This window comes from Crotalus tigris, unplaced genomic scaffold (assembly GCF_016545835.1).
Source record: "Crotalus tigris isolate CLP2741 ecotype Arizona unplaced genomic scaffold, ASM1654583v1 scf7180000017639.5415321, whole genome shotgun sequence".
Taxonomy (NCBI): Eukaryota; Metazoa; Chordata; class Lepidosauria; order Squamata; family Viperidae; genus Crotalus; species Crotalus tigris.
This window is the reverse complement of record NW_024096532.1, coordinates 143233-159430: the sequence shown is the minus strand read 5'-3', so window position 1 is coordinate 159430 and position 16198 is coordinate 143233.

Genomic DNA, 16198 nt, shown 5'->3' with positions numbered 1-16198 from the left:
ACTTTGCACCTCATAAATACCAAGCTGCAAATGAGACTGTTCCGGTTAGTTAGGCAGAATGCAAACTATGATACCTAGATTAAACGTATTTCCCATTACAGTGGTATCTTGGCACTCATTGTCAATTGGTTTCAGGAGACGTGATGAATATCATAAAATTTTCCCCACAAGGAATAATGTAGTGAGTCACAAGGCAGCCAACACTGACAAGTTCTAGCTGGTGTGTTGAGTACCAAACAAACAATGAGTACCGGGACAAAATGTTCACCTCAAAATTCAATTAGTTTCAAAGCAGTGGAGTACCAAGGTACCACTGTATAACAATGGAGTACAGTACTGTACAAGTACCGGTAGTTCTTGACTTACAGCTGAGTGCCTAGTGACAGTTCAAAGTTACAACCTATCTACAAATGGAAAGTTATGAACTGGTTCTGAAGTTATGCTGGTCATTTCCCCACATTGTCACTTGGCTGCTCTTTGGAGACTCAGCAACATGGCCACATTTACTGCTATTTGCAGTATCCCACATTTTACAATGTTTTTGCGAAAAACTGGCACTTACTACCAGTTTTTAGCAGAAATGCACCCATAGCAAACCACGTTCACTTAATAAGTGTGGCATTCGCTTAACCTTGTGGTTTACTTGACTCTAATGTTTGTTTTTTGACCTCATTTGCTTAATAATCATTGCAAAAGGTCGTAAAATTTGGTCAGTTGTGTGATCAAACCTCTTTACAACCATCACATGACTGTAATAGGTAGGCTCCGTTATGCTCATCTCAAGGATTAACTCAAAATCACCTGGAGAAAATCCATCTTATCTCTCAACCCATCTTATTTTACAGGATTGTTGCAGAGACTATAAATAGAGACCTCCACCAAGAATACTTTTCTCTTAGTTAAGGAAAACCAAGAAAATATTGTTATTGGTTCTACTGCTGTAAATGAAGTTACGGGATTCAGTTAGAGATATCAACCCATAAGATACTTCAGTTTCTCTCCATGACAACTGCAGATATACCATTCCTTTATAACTGCCCATCCCTTCTGAAAGCAACTCAGAATGAAGGATCAAAAGAACTTTAATATCATTCCTGAAATGCACGCAATATCATAGGGAATGAGTTCACAGCTTAACTTTCAAACATGTTTATTTGTATGTTTGACAGGAAGAGAAACAGTTGGGGATGTCAGGCTGATTTATCTTCCTTTTCTTGCTTAGATGCAAAGGATAGATTTATTTGCTGACTTTTTGGTAGCTCTCTTCTTGGTGCAAACTATATATGTAGCATACCAGCTTGACTTGAGCTCCCAACAGCACTAGCCAGCATGGGAAAAGATAGTGAATTGTGAGAATTGTAGTTCAGTCCATTTAAATAGCTCTAGGATGCTTATCTGACATATTATATTATATACATTATATTAGTGTAGTGTGGTGTAGTGTAGTGTAGTATTAAAATTTTATGTATTATTAGAGTTGAGGGCCTGAGGAGGGACCACACTGAGACCGCAGTAACTGAATCATTTTAGGTCTAGAACTGCATCCTGGTACATTCATGGGTGCTATTTAATGAAAGCCAGAAACATTTTCTGGCAGCAAATAAAATCCCCCCTTGGAAAGTGTCTCCTGTCCATTTATCTATTTTACTTACGTATTTCTAAAGAAATGAAAAAAATAGTACATTTTTTTTCTCCTTAGTTTCTTAACTTTACAAAATGCGTTTCTTCCTCTTCTTCCTCTTCTCATATAAGGAATATAAAGTTTCAGGGAGTCAAGAAAAATACAAGTTGATGTCGTCCCCAGAAGCCTATGTGGATATGGAGTCACCCAGAAGTTTTCAGTGTGTTATGCTTAGCGAAGTAATGTTAATGTGGGCACAGCCAGAGAACCAGTCATTTAGTAACTATTCAAAGTTACAATGGATCCCCCAAAGGTACTTACTACCTAGTTCTGAAGTTCCAATAGCCATACAGCCCAGTCACATGATCACATTTTGGGTGCTTGGCAATCAACTCACATTTATGGCTGTTTGCATGGTCCTGCCATGTATGACCCGCGGCAGTTGTTTTATGACTGTGGTGTTCACTTAATGGCTGCTGCGTTCTCATAAGGACTGCAGAGTTTGCTTAATAATCATGGCATTTGCTTAACAACCACCACAAAAAAAGGCATAAAATTTGGTCAGTCATTTGGATTCACTTGATGAACTTCGCCACTTACAACTGTAAAAGGCAGGCTCTATTACAGTCATAAGTCAAGAACTACCTCCGTTAGTTTCTGAATGTGTCCTATATTTTGTATTACATTGTGTTACCTGTCTTGAATTTACCTGTCATAAATCAAGAAGGATGCATTCATGTTATGTAACCAAAAAATTGCACATCAGCCCCAACTTAGCAGGAAACTAGTCAATTTCCCATCCATTGCCAAGACTCAAGAGTAAGGAGGGAATAAAAAAGGAGAAAAATATAAAGAAGTAAGGAGACTGGTGTAGACTTGCCAAATGTTTTGTGGATTAGGGCAGAGGTCTCCAACCTTTTGGGCATCAGGGACTGGTTCTGTGGAGAGAGGTTTTTCCACGGACTGGAAGGTGCGTGGTTTTGTGTGCTGCCTGCATCTCGTGGATGGGGCTTTGCTTGTTTGTGCAGACTGGTTGCTGGCATGCTGTGGCCCAGTACTGGTCCACAGACCTGGGATTGGGGACCTCTGGATTAGGGGAAATGAGAAATTAGATTAGGGGGTAAATAATTCTTCAAGATCCATTTCAGTTACATACCTGTTGGCATTCACTGTGCCTACTTTTAATTGGTGTTTCTAATATTCTGCCACACTTGAGAATGGCAAAGAAGGAAAAAATAGCTACGACTGTACAGGGAGTTCTCTACTTACAACCATTCATTTAATGACTGTTCAAAGTTACAACAACAGTGAAAAAAGAGATTTATGACCATTTTTCACACTTATGACTATTGCAGCCTTCCCAAGGTCAGGTGATCAAAGTTTAGGTCAGGGTAGGCAACCTTGGCTCTTTTATGACTTGTGGACTTCAACTCCCAGAATTCCTGAGCCGGCATGGCTCAGCTTGGAAACCTCTCCCTTTTCCCTCAGCATGGCTGGCTCAGGAATTCTGGGAGTTGAAGTCCATGAGTCATAAAAGAGCCAAGGTTGCCTACCCCTGGTTTAGGTACTTGGCAACTGACATGTAGCTATGACAGTTGCAGTGTTCTGGGGTCATGTGATCCCCTTCAACCTTCTGACAAGCAAAGTCAATGGAGAAGCAAGATTCACTTAACAACCGTATTACTGCCTGAATAACTGCAATGATTCACTTAATAACAGTGACAAGAAAGGTCATAAAATGGGGCAAAACCTACTTAACAACTTAAGTGAGCAATTCTTGCTTAGCAACAAGATTTTGGGCTCAGCTGCAGTTGCAATTCGAGGACTACCTGTATAAGCAAGGACATGAGTTGACTTTAGTGCTCACATCATTTATGAGCTCATTTAATTTCTCCCATAAACGAATAGTTGTCATTCACCTCCATAAAGAACTAAAACCTTCTTGCAAATCACTAAGGAAAGACAGAAAATGGCTTTTACCTCTGATTTGATTCTATGTAATCCTTTCTTTAAAAGAGTTTGATGTGGGTGATGGTGGGATTTCACATAATATTGATCAAACCACTAGGTGGCAGAAAGAAACAAATATTTAATACTGACATCCACCATCTGATAAAGAATCTCTCTCTCTCTCTCTCTCTCTCTCTCTCTCTCTCTCTCTCTCTCTCTCTCTCTCTCTCTCTGGGCGGGGGTGTTTTTTCCTCCTCTTTCTCAAGGCGTTTCCTTCTATTCATTTACAGAAGACTAGCATGGCAGAGATTTAAAACCAAAGCATGTCCCAAAACTGTCCAGGAAAGAGGTTGCTGTTCTCTCTTCACCAAAGTGAGGATTGAAAATGTCTTTCTTTCTTTCTTTCTTTCTTTCTTTCTTTCTTTCTTTCTTTCTTTCTTTCTTTCTTTCTTTCTTTCTTTCTTTCTTTCTCTGTCTCTCTTTCTTTCTTCCTTTCTGCCTCTTCTTCTGCCTCCTCTTCCTCCTCCTCAACAGACACTGGTGTGTGTGGAAACCACCCTATTTCCACATCTCAGAAGGACACATGGATATCATAGGCAGAAGCTGGCGTTGCCTTTGGAGTGGCAGCAGAGATGAGACACTGGAGAGCAGACTGGAGTGGGCTCCAGAAGGTTTCCACAGACTGTTGAAAGTACACAGGACTGTGAATCGGGATATGTATCATATCCCAGCAGATTTGAACCAAATGCACCCAGGTCAAGTAAGTTCTCCTTGGCAATGGGTTCAAAAAATTCATCAGGCTCTGACATGAGAGACTCAAGGGAGAGACACCAACCAGGACTCGGGTCTGGGGCTGCAAAAGCTTCTGCTATGCCTGAAAAAGAGCCAGGAGGAGTCTGGACTGGCTGGGATGATGGGGGCTTCAGAGGGGTCTTTTCCTGGGATACCTTAGGCAATGCCAGAGCTTCTTGAGAAAGGATGGAGGAGGCCAAGCTGTGAGTAGCAGCCTCAATGTCAGAAAAGCTTCTGGAGTGGGATGGAAAGGAGAGGAAAAAAGCTGTGAATGGCAGTTACCTGTAGAACAAAGTGTTACATTTCGTTACAACTTAACAAACTTCTGAATTTTCCTATTAGTCTCTGCTTACCCTTCACAGTTGATAACACTGCTGTATTTCACCAAGACAAAAAAAAAAGTTGTAAAAATCAAGTGTAACTCACTTAACAACTGGCTTGCATAGCAACAGGAATTAAATTGTGGTCATAAGTTACCTCTATATGTGAAGTGCATCATCACTAAGTACTTGTAAAAGTAAGAGGAATCAAGTGCAGACCACATGATGCTCTGAAGCCTCATTTCATTGCTTCCACAACTCCAGGTTTATGCCATTCGCATCCACTCACCACCCCACCCACTCCCACTTTCATTGGTGCACTTCATGGCCACTTTTTCCATAACATAAGAACAAATACAGGACCATTCGTCCTCCTGTTTCTTTGTGCTGAAATCAGATTTCACCTTTCCTGCCTTAAAAAAAATGAATTCCCTGCAAAGCAAAAAAAAAAAAAAAAAAAGTCCTTGTGTGTCTCCCCTCCAAAACCTAATTAAAAACATAAAGCCTGATATAAAGAGGAATCCTGCTGCAGCTGCCTTCCCCATCCTGAAATCTTCCAGAGGTAATAATAATAATAAATAAATAAATAAATAAAGTAGGAAGGGACCTTGGAGGTCATCTAGTCCAACCCCCTGCTCAGGCAGGAAACCCTACACTATTTCGGACAAATGGCTGTCCAGTCTCTTCTTAAAAACTTCCAGTGTTGGAACATTCACTACTTCTGGAGGCAGGTTGTTCCACTGGTTAATTGTTCTAACTGTCAGAAAGTTTCTCCTTAGTTCTAGGTTGCTTCTCTCCTTGATTAGTTTCCATCTGTTGCTTCTTATCCTGCCTTCAGGTGCCTTGGAGAATAGTTTGACTCCCTCTTCTTTGTGGCAGCCCCTGAGATATTGGAACACTGCTATCATGTCCCCCCTCGTCCTTCTCTTCATTAACTAGACATACCCAATTCCAGCAACCATTCCTTATATCAGTGGTTCTCAACCTTTCTAATGCTGCGACCCCATAATACAGTTCCCCGTGTTGTGGTGACCCTAACCACTTATACATCATCGGGTGCCAGGGGCATGGCCAAAGAAAAGGGGGGGAAAATGGCGGACAGCCTTGTTTGGTGACCCCCGTGAAATGTTCGACCCCAAATTGGGTCCCGACCCACAGGTTGAGAACCACTGCCTTATATGCTTTAGCCTCCAGAGTCCCCTAATCATCTTTGTTGCTCTTCTCTGTACTCTTTCTAGAGTCTCAACGTCTTTTTTACATCACGGTGACCAATACTGGATGCAGCATTCCAAGTGTGGCCTTACCAAGGCATTGTAAAGTGGTATTAACACTTCACGTGATCTTGATTCTGTCCCTCTGTTAATGCAGCCTAGCACTGTGCTGAAGTTAAATGCATGGCTAGAACTTCCAGAAGTCTATGTGGGTTGGGAATTCTTGAAGCTAAGGACCCAACAAATCTGAAAGCATCAGTTGGGAGATGCTGTAATATTACATCCCTAAATCACCTGGGTGACAACCTTCTTCTACCAATAAGCTGGGATAAACATGGACCTAGAAGGTCCCAGTTCATTTTAGGATGGTGGCTTAGAACAGGTCTGGTTACTCCAGAGCAGGGGTCTTCAAATTTGGCCCTTTTATGACTTGTGGACTTCAGCTCCCAGAATTCCTCAGCCAAAGTGCACAAGTCATAAAAGGGCCAAGTTTGAAGACCCCTGCTGCAGAGGTAGGGAGGCTGAAAACATTCCAACAATACCTGCATATTTGGTTTTGGAGGAACCGCCGAAGATTCACTTTCCGCTTAGTAGGTCGGCTCTTATAAGGCTTCTGCAAAGCATGCATCATATGGGATGTTGCAGCGGACACAAAGTTGCATAGATCGCTCCCACCTTCAGCAGGAGCCAGGGGCTGTGGCGGAGGTGCCAAAATTGGGTAGTTGTGATGAAACATTCTCTGTCTCCGTATGAGTGAGGTTCAGTTCCAACTGCAGAGCAGAGATGTCATGGCCGATTAATTATACACCAAGATGACTGACCTGTGGTTTCCCTGATCACCCCTGGATCCCTTTTTAAAAACTGGTGTCATATCAATAATCCTTCTAATTTCCTGTACTAAGCCTGATTTGAATAACAGGTGAGAATCTCTTGTTAAATGTTGAACAGTTTTACATTCAGCTAAGAACTTTTTAAAAGTTCACTATCAGGAGCCAGTGACTTTGCACAAGGTGTCTCTTAAGAGCATTGAGACCCCCAGAAAAAGAATGGTGAACCAAGAAAAAGCAGAGCTGACAACCACAGAAAACAAAGAGTCAATGACTAGACTGGCCCTTTTGAACCTGTCTGGACAAAGGAGAGGGGTAGAGATCACCCACAAGTGCTCCACACATTTGCTCCTTGTGGGAACATTGCAAGACAGCAGTCTCCAGCAGGTTTTAAACAGGGTGAGAGAAGGGAATAGTTATCTTACTCAAAGGATGGTCCACACCTTTGAAAGGACACTAAGTCTGCATATTTCCGTTTCTAATCACTTTTAGAAATAGCTTGTTAGCTACCTTTTAGCCATTACAAACCTTTGGATTGACAAATTTGAAAGTACTGGGTCTTTTTGCATTCAATCCTGAATGAAATAAAATTTTAATTATAAGCTTAAGAATTAAGAACTACAACCTTTAAAAAATAATAATAAATAAACATCAAAAGATGGATTAAAACTTTAATTTTAGAATTCCAGATAAATTTGGAATATGATTGTGGAATTAATTAGAAAGAATCTTCCTTTGGGAAAATAGTTTTGTTTTAAATTTAAAAAAATAAGATTTTAAAAATTGGATTCTAGAGGGAACTAAATATTTCAATTAAAGGAGAAGAACACATAAACTTGACTGACAGTTACAGAGTGACACAAAATATTCTAACACTGGAATTATTGAAGGATGCTTTTGAGAAATGAAGTCAGAAGTTAATATTAACAATGTCAGTAGCAATATCTGCTTCTATGGAAAATTGTCTAAAATATGTTATGGAAGAGGAACAAGTTTTACTTGATAAAAGAGACTGAGTTGAAAGTGAATTTACATATGACAGGCTTCATGATTGACATGGAAAAGAATATTACACTAGACATACAAAAGAAACTGATGTTTAGATCAGATGGGTGATAGGATCAAATTCTATGGAAGAAGTGAGTCTTCCATTTTTTCCTGGTATGTTACATTTTAAAAAGGTTATATAGACAGAAAGGAAAACATGCTTTCAATCCCACCTACCTGTTCTTTGATGAGGTAAGAAGGCAGATTCACAGTAAAGGCACCAATATACGCTAATCTTCAGCCAGTCATTTCTGTGTCTGTTCATTTTTCCATTCCATTCATTTTTCTTTATCCCGTGCTGCTCCTATGAGTCCTTTTTCATAATGTCATCTACCCTTTTTGGAGGGCTGCCTGAAATTGGTACCCAGCACAGAATAAAAGATGATAATGAAGCTTAGAAATGCCACTCCTTTCTTCTCCTCCTCCCTCTGAAGAACACCAACACTGTTTAAAAAAACTAACAAAACAGCACCAGGAGGTTTGGTTGTTAGCTAAAGGGGGGATAATGGGGCCCATCTATTCCATAAATGGTGTTGGCTCTATTGCAGGAAAGGATAGTCCTAATTTAACTTCAAGAATCAACATTTCAACAAAGTGTCTTAAAAGCTTTTGTAACTCAATAGACTTTGCTAAGATATCTAGAAAGAGTAGCTTAGAACTTCTAGAAGGATCACAGGAATCCCACTCTCCATCTCAGCTTCTCTAGAAGCTGAGATATCTCTATATTAGCAATATCTCTATAGTCTTCTCTCCCTACAGACCTTATCTAAAACTGTAGATAAGCTTTTGTAGAGCTCTATCCACACAGACCTCATTCAACTTAATGGGCTTACTTTTACATAGACCCATGTAGAATGGTGGTATAAAATCATTTTTGACTCAGTTCCCTCACTTTATTCCTAATGATGTCCAGTTCTCTTCTTTTCCAGCAAAAATAAGTGGTGATACAAACGTATCCTTGTTAATTTCTTCCTGCAAGGTGATGATTAAAGGCAGTTTTCCAGGTATGGGGGGGGGGGGAATTAGCAGCTATAAGTCATGTCTGCCTGCTGTTTGTTCTACACCTTTATATCTATTTATTTCATGCATCGTCACCCCATTCGCTAACAGCATTTGCAGACTCTTTTTGGAGGCATAGGTTAAATCTATAAGTAATTATTTTCTGCAATACTGGCCAAATTACTGTTGCTTTCATTTCCTCTCCCCACTCTTTCACTTATTCTCTCCTGATGTTTTGTAGTCCCTCGATTGAAACCCTTAGCAGAAGCTTCCTCATTAGCACATATTTGTCACTGGGATGTGGCTGTTATTGCTACTTGCACCCATTTCCGATGTCCTTCCCTTCACAGGCTACTGAACATTCAAAACACCATGGAGATACCAGCCACAGGGGAGAATTTTGCTAGCACAAAAGGAAGCAACACCCTTGTTGGCCTTCTTCCTTCATCTAACATTTTGAACAAATGTCCTGCATTATAAAGGCAATTATAAAGTAATTGCTCATCACTATTGACATTAAACTCAGGCCCTCTGCTTCCAGAAAGAAAGATAGGAGGACAGAATGAGAAATAATTGATGAGTCAATGCAAAGGTTTAACCAATATTGCTATCTCTTTTCCAACTTCCTTTGTTCAACAATCCAGCTCATTATCAGCCAATATGAAGGGCTAAGTCACCTGCTTGCCTGTTAAGGACTACAATGCAGAATAATAAGTAAAGGGGGTACAGTTGATGTCAGGTCTGCTGTTTGAGGAGAAAACTCTCAGGGACAATGGTGTGTGTGGGGAGGAGGACTGAAACAAAGATGTCATAAAAGCAAAACAGAAACAAACTACTACAAAAATAATAATATTCTTATCTCAATGTTCCTCTTTCTGGTAGCTGATATCTTGGGAAAGAGAGTATTAATTGGGAAAACAGGATAAGTCTAGACCAGGAGTAGGCAATCTTGGCTCTTTTATGACTCGTGGACTTCAACTCCCAGAATTCCTGATCCAGCATAACTGGGAATTCTGGGAGTTGACGTCCACGAGTCATAAAAGAGCCAAGGTTGCCTACTCCTGATCTAGTCTAAATAATCGTCAGCCCTTTGAATTGCTTTTAACATAAAGTCTTTTTTTGGATAGAAATCACTGTACTTCCCATGTTATGTTATGATGTGTATGGTATTCACTGTTATTGTTGATATTTATATTTATTTGGATCTCAACACTGATCAGTAGTTTTTACAGTAGTATAGTATACATATGTATTCTTTGTACATTTAAATTTCCTTCCTTTCCTTTCCTTTCCTTTCTTCCTTCCTTCCATTTTTGAGTTAGAAAATTATATTGTATGCTCAACAATGGAAAAATAATGAAATTCCCACAATGGAGAAGTAGATTGTGAAAATGTCAGAATTTGCAGAAATGGTAAAACTGAACAAACAGCTTTTAAAAAAAGACTGGAACCCTAATATGGTCTTTTTGCAGAAAGAAGAAAAATGAATAAATGATTTGTGAATTTAAAGGTTATGAAAGGTATGGATTAAAGGATGGACTGAGGGGATTTGTAAAATATTTAAGAGAGAGGAAGGACAGTGACTATCTCTTGAAAAGAAGTTCAAAAATCATTTATATATTTCTTAACTTTAGTTTTCTTTTGCTTTTTTCTCCTTCCTTCCTTCAAAATTCTTAATAAATATAAATTTAAAAAATCTTTCTTTTTTTTTACATATGATGTCTGTCTGAAGAATATTGTAGGAAGAGAGCCACATTGGGCTATAGTAACAAAAAAAAATCATTCTGATGGTACCTTTTCTGAGAACATTAAAACATTAAAAATATAGCTTTCAGAGTTCTTTCGATGTTTGGCCATCAAATAGTTTCCCTGATAAGTTTGAGCTAGGCTGGACAGCTATAATTACAGCAATAATAATGTAACTGCTATAATTGAAGTCAAAATATTGTATGGCTCTTATTCCTCATGCTGGAGAACACTACAAACAAGGAAGTCACAAGATTGCAATTAAAAAGCTTTCTCACTTTGGAATTAACTATGCATAATTGTTCTGGAAATTGACTGTTAGAAGTAAGTCTGGATCCTGGGACAGGAAGAATCAGACATTCAGCCACTGTTTTGTCCTCCCCCCCCCCCAAAGTAGAATCAAAAGGCTTTTTCCAGACCTCCAGGCCTCACTTCAAACTTCTTCTCACACAAGGATGGCAAAACAAATTCTGTGTATGGACAAAGAACACTCTCATGTCCACAGGTGAATGTGAGAGGCCAAGCCTTGCATGGAGAAAGAGGCTGGCCAAGATATTTTTGCTCATAATTTCTTCACCAGCCATTCTGGCTTCCGTGTCAGCTTTCTACCGTGCAGAGGAAAGGAGTCACCTAGAGTGAGCATTGTTATGCCCAGAAAAAAATGTTCAGGGTTACAGGTAGTTCTCAACTTACATTCACAGTTGGGATTGGAACCTCTGTCACTAAGCAAGATGATTGTTAAATCAAATGAATTGTCACTGATTTTATGATTTTGTGACATTTAGGCAAGAAAAACCAAATGCACAGTTATAGTATAGGTCAGTGGTGGCGAACCTATGGCGTGGGTGCCAGAGAGCCCTCTCTGTGGGCACGCGCACTGTTGCCCCAGTCCTAGGCCTTCAGCTGGGTTTTATAAAACTTTTTTTAGGCCTCCACCACCGTGTGCAAAAAAAAAAAAAGGTTCAGTCAATTTCCTCGCGGGGAAAAAAAAGGTCTTGCAAAGTTGGAATTGATTGATTGAACTTTTTAGTCCCACCCAGTCTGCCGTTACCACTGTGGCCACACCCACCCAATGCACCACACCCATCCAATGCGCCACACCCACCCAATGCGCCACACCCACCCGGCACTCGACGATACATAAGTGGGTTTTGGGTTGCAGTTTGGGCACTTAGTCTCTAAAGGTTCGCCATCACTGGTATAGGTGGTAACTTGCTCAATAGTAGCAACTGTGAGAGGGATCTCGGAGTCCTAGTGGACAACCACTTAAATATGAGCCAGCAGTGTGCTGCAGCTGCCAAAAAGGCCAACACAGTGCTGGGCTGCATTAACAGAGGGATAGAGTCAAGATCACGTGAAGTATTAATACCACTCTACAATGCCTTGATAAGGCCACACTTGGAATACTGCATCCACTTTTGGTCACCACAATGTAAGAAAGATGTTGAGACTCTAGAAAGTGCAGAGAAGAGCAACAAAGATGATCAGGGGACTTGAGGCTAAAACATATAAAGAATGGTTGCTGGAATTGGATATGTCTACTTTAATGAAGAGAAGGACCAGGGGTGACATGATAGCAGTGCTCCAATATCTCAGGGATTGCCACAAAGAAGACGGGAGGGGGGGGAGGGTCAACCTATTCTCCAAAGCATCTGAAGGCAGGACAAGAAGGAATGGATGGAAACTAATCAAGGAGAGAAGCAACCCAGAACTAAGGAGAAATTTCCTGACAGTTAGAACAATTAATCAGTGGAACAACCTGCCTCCAGAAGTTGTGAATGCTCCAACTCTAGAAGTTTTTAAGAAGAGACTGGATAGCCATTTGTCTGAAATGGTATAGGCCCAGGGTTTTCTGCCTGAGCAGGGGGTTGGACTAGAAGACCACCAAGGTCCCTTCCAATTCTGTTATTGTTATTGTTAAGTAAATCATGTGGTCATTAAGTGCATCTAGCTTCTCCCATTGACTCCCTGTCAGAAGCTGACTGGAAGGTCATAAATGAGGATCAAATGACCCTGTGAAACCCTGCAAACAGCTATAAATACATCCTGCTTGCCAAGCACCTGAATTTTGGTTATGTGACCACAGGGATGCTGCGACAAGTCATAAGTGTGAGGACCAGTTAAAAGTTACTTTTTTCAGTACCTTTGAATGGTCATTAAACAAATGATTATAAATCAAGGACTACCTATATTTTATTTTGCATACATTCCTGTCCGTCCAGATTGAAATGTCTTGTGTTTTCAACCAGAAAGCCAGACTGGCATGAAAGTGCTCACATGCTCACTCAAGACATTTCATGGGATATGCTCAGAGGCTGGGCAGCCAATTCTCTGAGATAACGTGATATGGATTTTGAACTATGCAGGAGTTGGACTCTATGATCCCTTCCAACTCTGTGGTTGTATGGAGGCCTAGACCAAACTTCATATGCTGTTTTTAACTAACTGAGTCTCTTCATCCTCCAATTTTTTATTTATTTATGGATTTATGTGTTTGTTTATCAAATTTAGGTCCTTCCAATCTCACTTTCAGTGAAGGGTAAAACACAAATAGCTTATTCTGGATAGTATAGGAATGACACCAGGTATTTCATATTAAGCATGCTAATAAGAACTAATACAAATCGTAATTTATATTAAAGCTTCACTGAAACAGACAAGATATCATGAAAGAAGAAAAAAAAATCTCTTTGGGACAGGCTCGGCTCAAAACCGAGGTTCTTTTATTCTTCTTGAGAGAGCCAAATTCAGTATTTGTTAGTGGAACTGTGGGCTTTCTGACCCACATCTGCTGTAGTGCTGCTGCTGTTCCCTCTCCGTTTATTTTTCTGCAAGACATTGGCGCGGGTGTACAAATTAGGCACAGTGGGTGGGAGACCCTTGCTATCTTCAGGCTGGGATTTGGGATAACAGCCAAGGGAGACATGAGTGGTTTCCCCCAAATCATATTCTCTTGTCCTCCCATCTCCAGCTGGCGTCTGGCTACCAGGTGAAAGCCATTGGGGAGGAGGGAAACAGAGAAAGAAAGGAAAGAAAAAGAAAGAAAGAAAGAAAGAAAGAAAGAAAGAAAGAGGGAGGGAGGGAGGGAGGGAGGGAGGGAGGGAGGAAGGAAGGAAGGAAGGAAGGAAGGAAGGAAGGAAGGAAGGAAGGAAGGAAGGAAGGAAGGAAGGAAAAAGAGAGAAAGAGAGAGAACTGGTCACTGCCATATTTCCAATATCCCGCTTGCAAGCTGTGTGAGGTAGAAATAGAGGCCTGACATTTGATCTCAAGAAGCCACACCTTCATGGAACAGTTGGTAAACCTTAGATTTAGAGCATCCATGGTGTCTGAGTTCAAGAAGAATTTATTCTGGATTCTTTTGGTTTATGTGACTTGCTGGCCAGAAGAACTGGTGAAGAACCCTTTTCTGGCCTCCACATGGAACCAGAATGGAGCAAACTGCAGCTCAAATATGGCCTCCTTGGCATCATTCCTGAAACCTCTCGTGTTCATTCTGCTAGAATTTAGCGGCAAACTGTTGTTTTTCAGAATTGCAACTTTCGTTGCAATGAACATAGGGGGCAAATCAAAAGCCTTAAAATCCCTTCACGGGTAGTCCTCAACAAAATCATGATCACAGGGCTGCCATCTTGACTTTCAAACACATAAACATACAAACACACACACACATATCACTGTGGACACCCCTTGTAACTGGGAGCCTGTCCAGCATCCTCATGCAACTTATTTCCCACCTTTCAGTGTGATGAAAATATTCTCTGTTTGAGAAAGTTAAAGTAAAGGTTTTTAAAAAAAATCTGCATGCTAGCTTCTTCTCCACTTCAAGCGGTAACAGGTTTGGGCCAGTCTTGTTCCTTCTGATAGTGCAGGAGATCTCCCTTTGGCAACCTCTAAGGGACAATTTAAAGTTCTGGGGATCTCAAGAGAGCCACATAACAACACCACATAGTTGCCACACAAAGAGCAAGCTTTATTTCCAGGTCATCCACAACTAAGGATAAAAATGAAGGGTTGTTGTACAGTATTGAAGAGGACAACCAACACAGTTGAGAGAGTGTTTTGCCAAAAGTCAGTGCAATGAACAAGTGGCCAGACAATTAGTGTTATGTCCCGAGCCTTGCAAACGGCTCGGGCGTTTGCAGGCAGTCCCGGGCAGGTGCAAAGCTGCCCGGGACCAGACAGGCTGTCGCCAGCGCCGTGCGCATGCGCGGGTGCTGGCGCGGGAAAAGTAACCCATTTACCCGGGAGTTGCCTATATAAGAGGCTGCGAGGCGTTTGGGCGAGGCTGAAGCCATCTTCCTGTAAGCTGAACGCTGAATAAATGAAACTGAGAACTCCAGCTGCTTCTCGTGTCTGTTTTCCCGCCACGGACTCAACACTGGCGACGAGGATGGGATGCCTTGCACTACCTGGAAAGGAAGAAGTGTAAGCTTACCCAAGGAGTCCTGAGCGGCGAAAGAGGAACGGCGTCGACTCGGCAGCTGCCCGCCAATCCGGTGCGCATTCGGGGGTAGGCTGGCTGATAGACCCGTCTCCTGAAGATCCGAAGATGGCGAAAATCGGAAGGCTTTCGGAATTCGACGTCTCACATCCAGAGCGGTGGGAGTCCTACGTATCCAGAATGGAGAACTACTTCAAGGCAAACCAAGTGAGGGAAGATAGCTTGAAGGCGGCCACCCTGCTTTGCGTTTGCGGCCAAGACGCCTTCGAAATCGCAGAAAACCTTGCAGCACCTGTCCCAGTAGAGTCTGTAAGCTACGCAGACCTGAAGAAGCTGCTGAAGGAGCACTTCAACCCCAAGGTGTCCGTTATCTCATGGCGCCACATCTTCGAACAGAGGGATCAACGGTCCGGTGAGTCAGCCAAGGAATACATCGCCGCGTTACGGAAGGCCGCCAAGCCCTGCGAGTTCAAGGACCTCGAGGAACGACTGAGGGACCGATTCGTGTGCGGGTTAAGGCATCGCGAGCTACAACAGAGACTTTTCGCAAAGGAAGAATTATCCTTCCAAGACGCCTTAAGGGAAGTCACCGCAGAAGAAGCAGCAGGCGGCACCATCAAAAACATGCGGCCGATCAGAAACAGTGCAGAGGGTGCGTCCGTGCACCAGGAAGACGTCCGATGAAACTCCGAGGAGGATCCGGACGAGGAAGTCGACCGTCTACACCCCGCAAGGGAAGAGAACCAGAAGGGAAGCTCTTCGGCTCCGCTCAAGTGCATCGGCTGTGGAGGTCGCCACAGGAGAACCGACTGCAAGTTCCGCTCCGCTACCTGCCGGGCATGCGGTAAACAAGGGCACATTGCAGCTATGTGCCTGGGCCGACGAAAGGCACAACCCCAAGAAGAACGCCTGAAGGGTACCAGATTCCCCAGCCAGAATAGGGTAGGTTTTTGCGCTTCGCGAAGAAGCATCTGTAGAACAGGCACACACAAGCCCATGAAGAAAAAGCTGTCACTCAACGTGAAGCTACAAGGGGTTCCATTATCTATGGAACTAGACACAGGGTCTGCCCTGTCCATCATTTCATTGCATACATTTAGGAAGATTTGTTCCAGAAGTGGGTCTAAGGCCAAGTTAAGGCCTTCTGATATTGTATTAACAGATTTTCAGAACTCAAGAGTGTGTGTTAAGGGGGAGGCCACCCTTAACGTGCAATACAAGAGTTTTGAAGGTCCACTAGACTT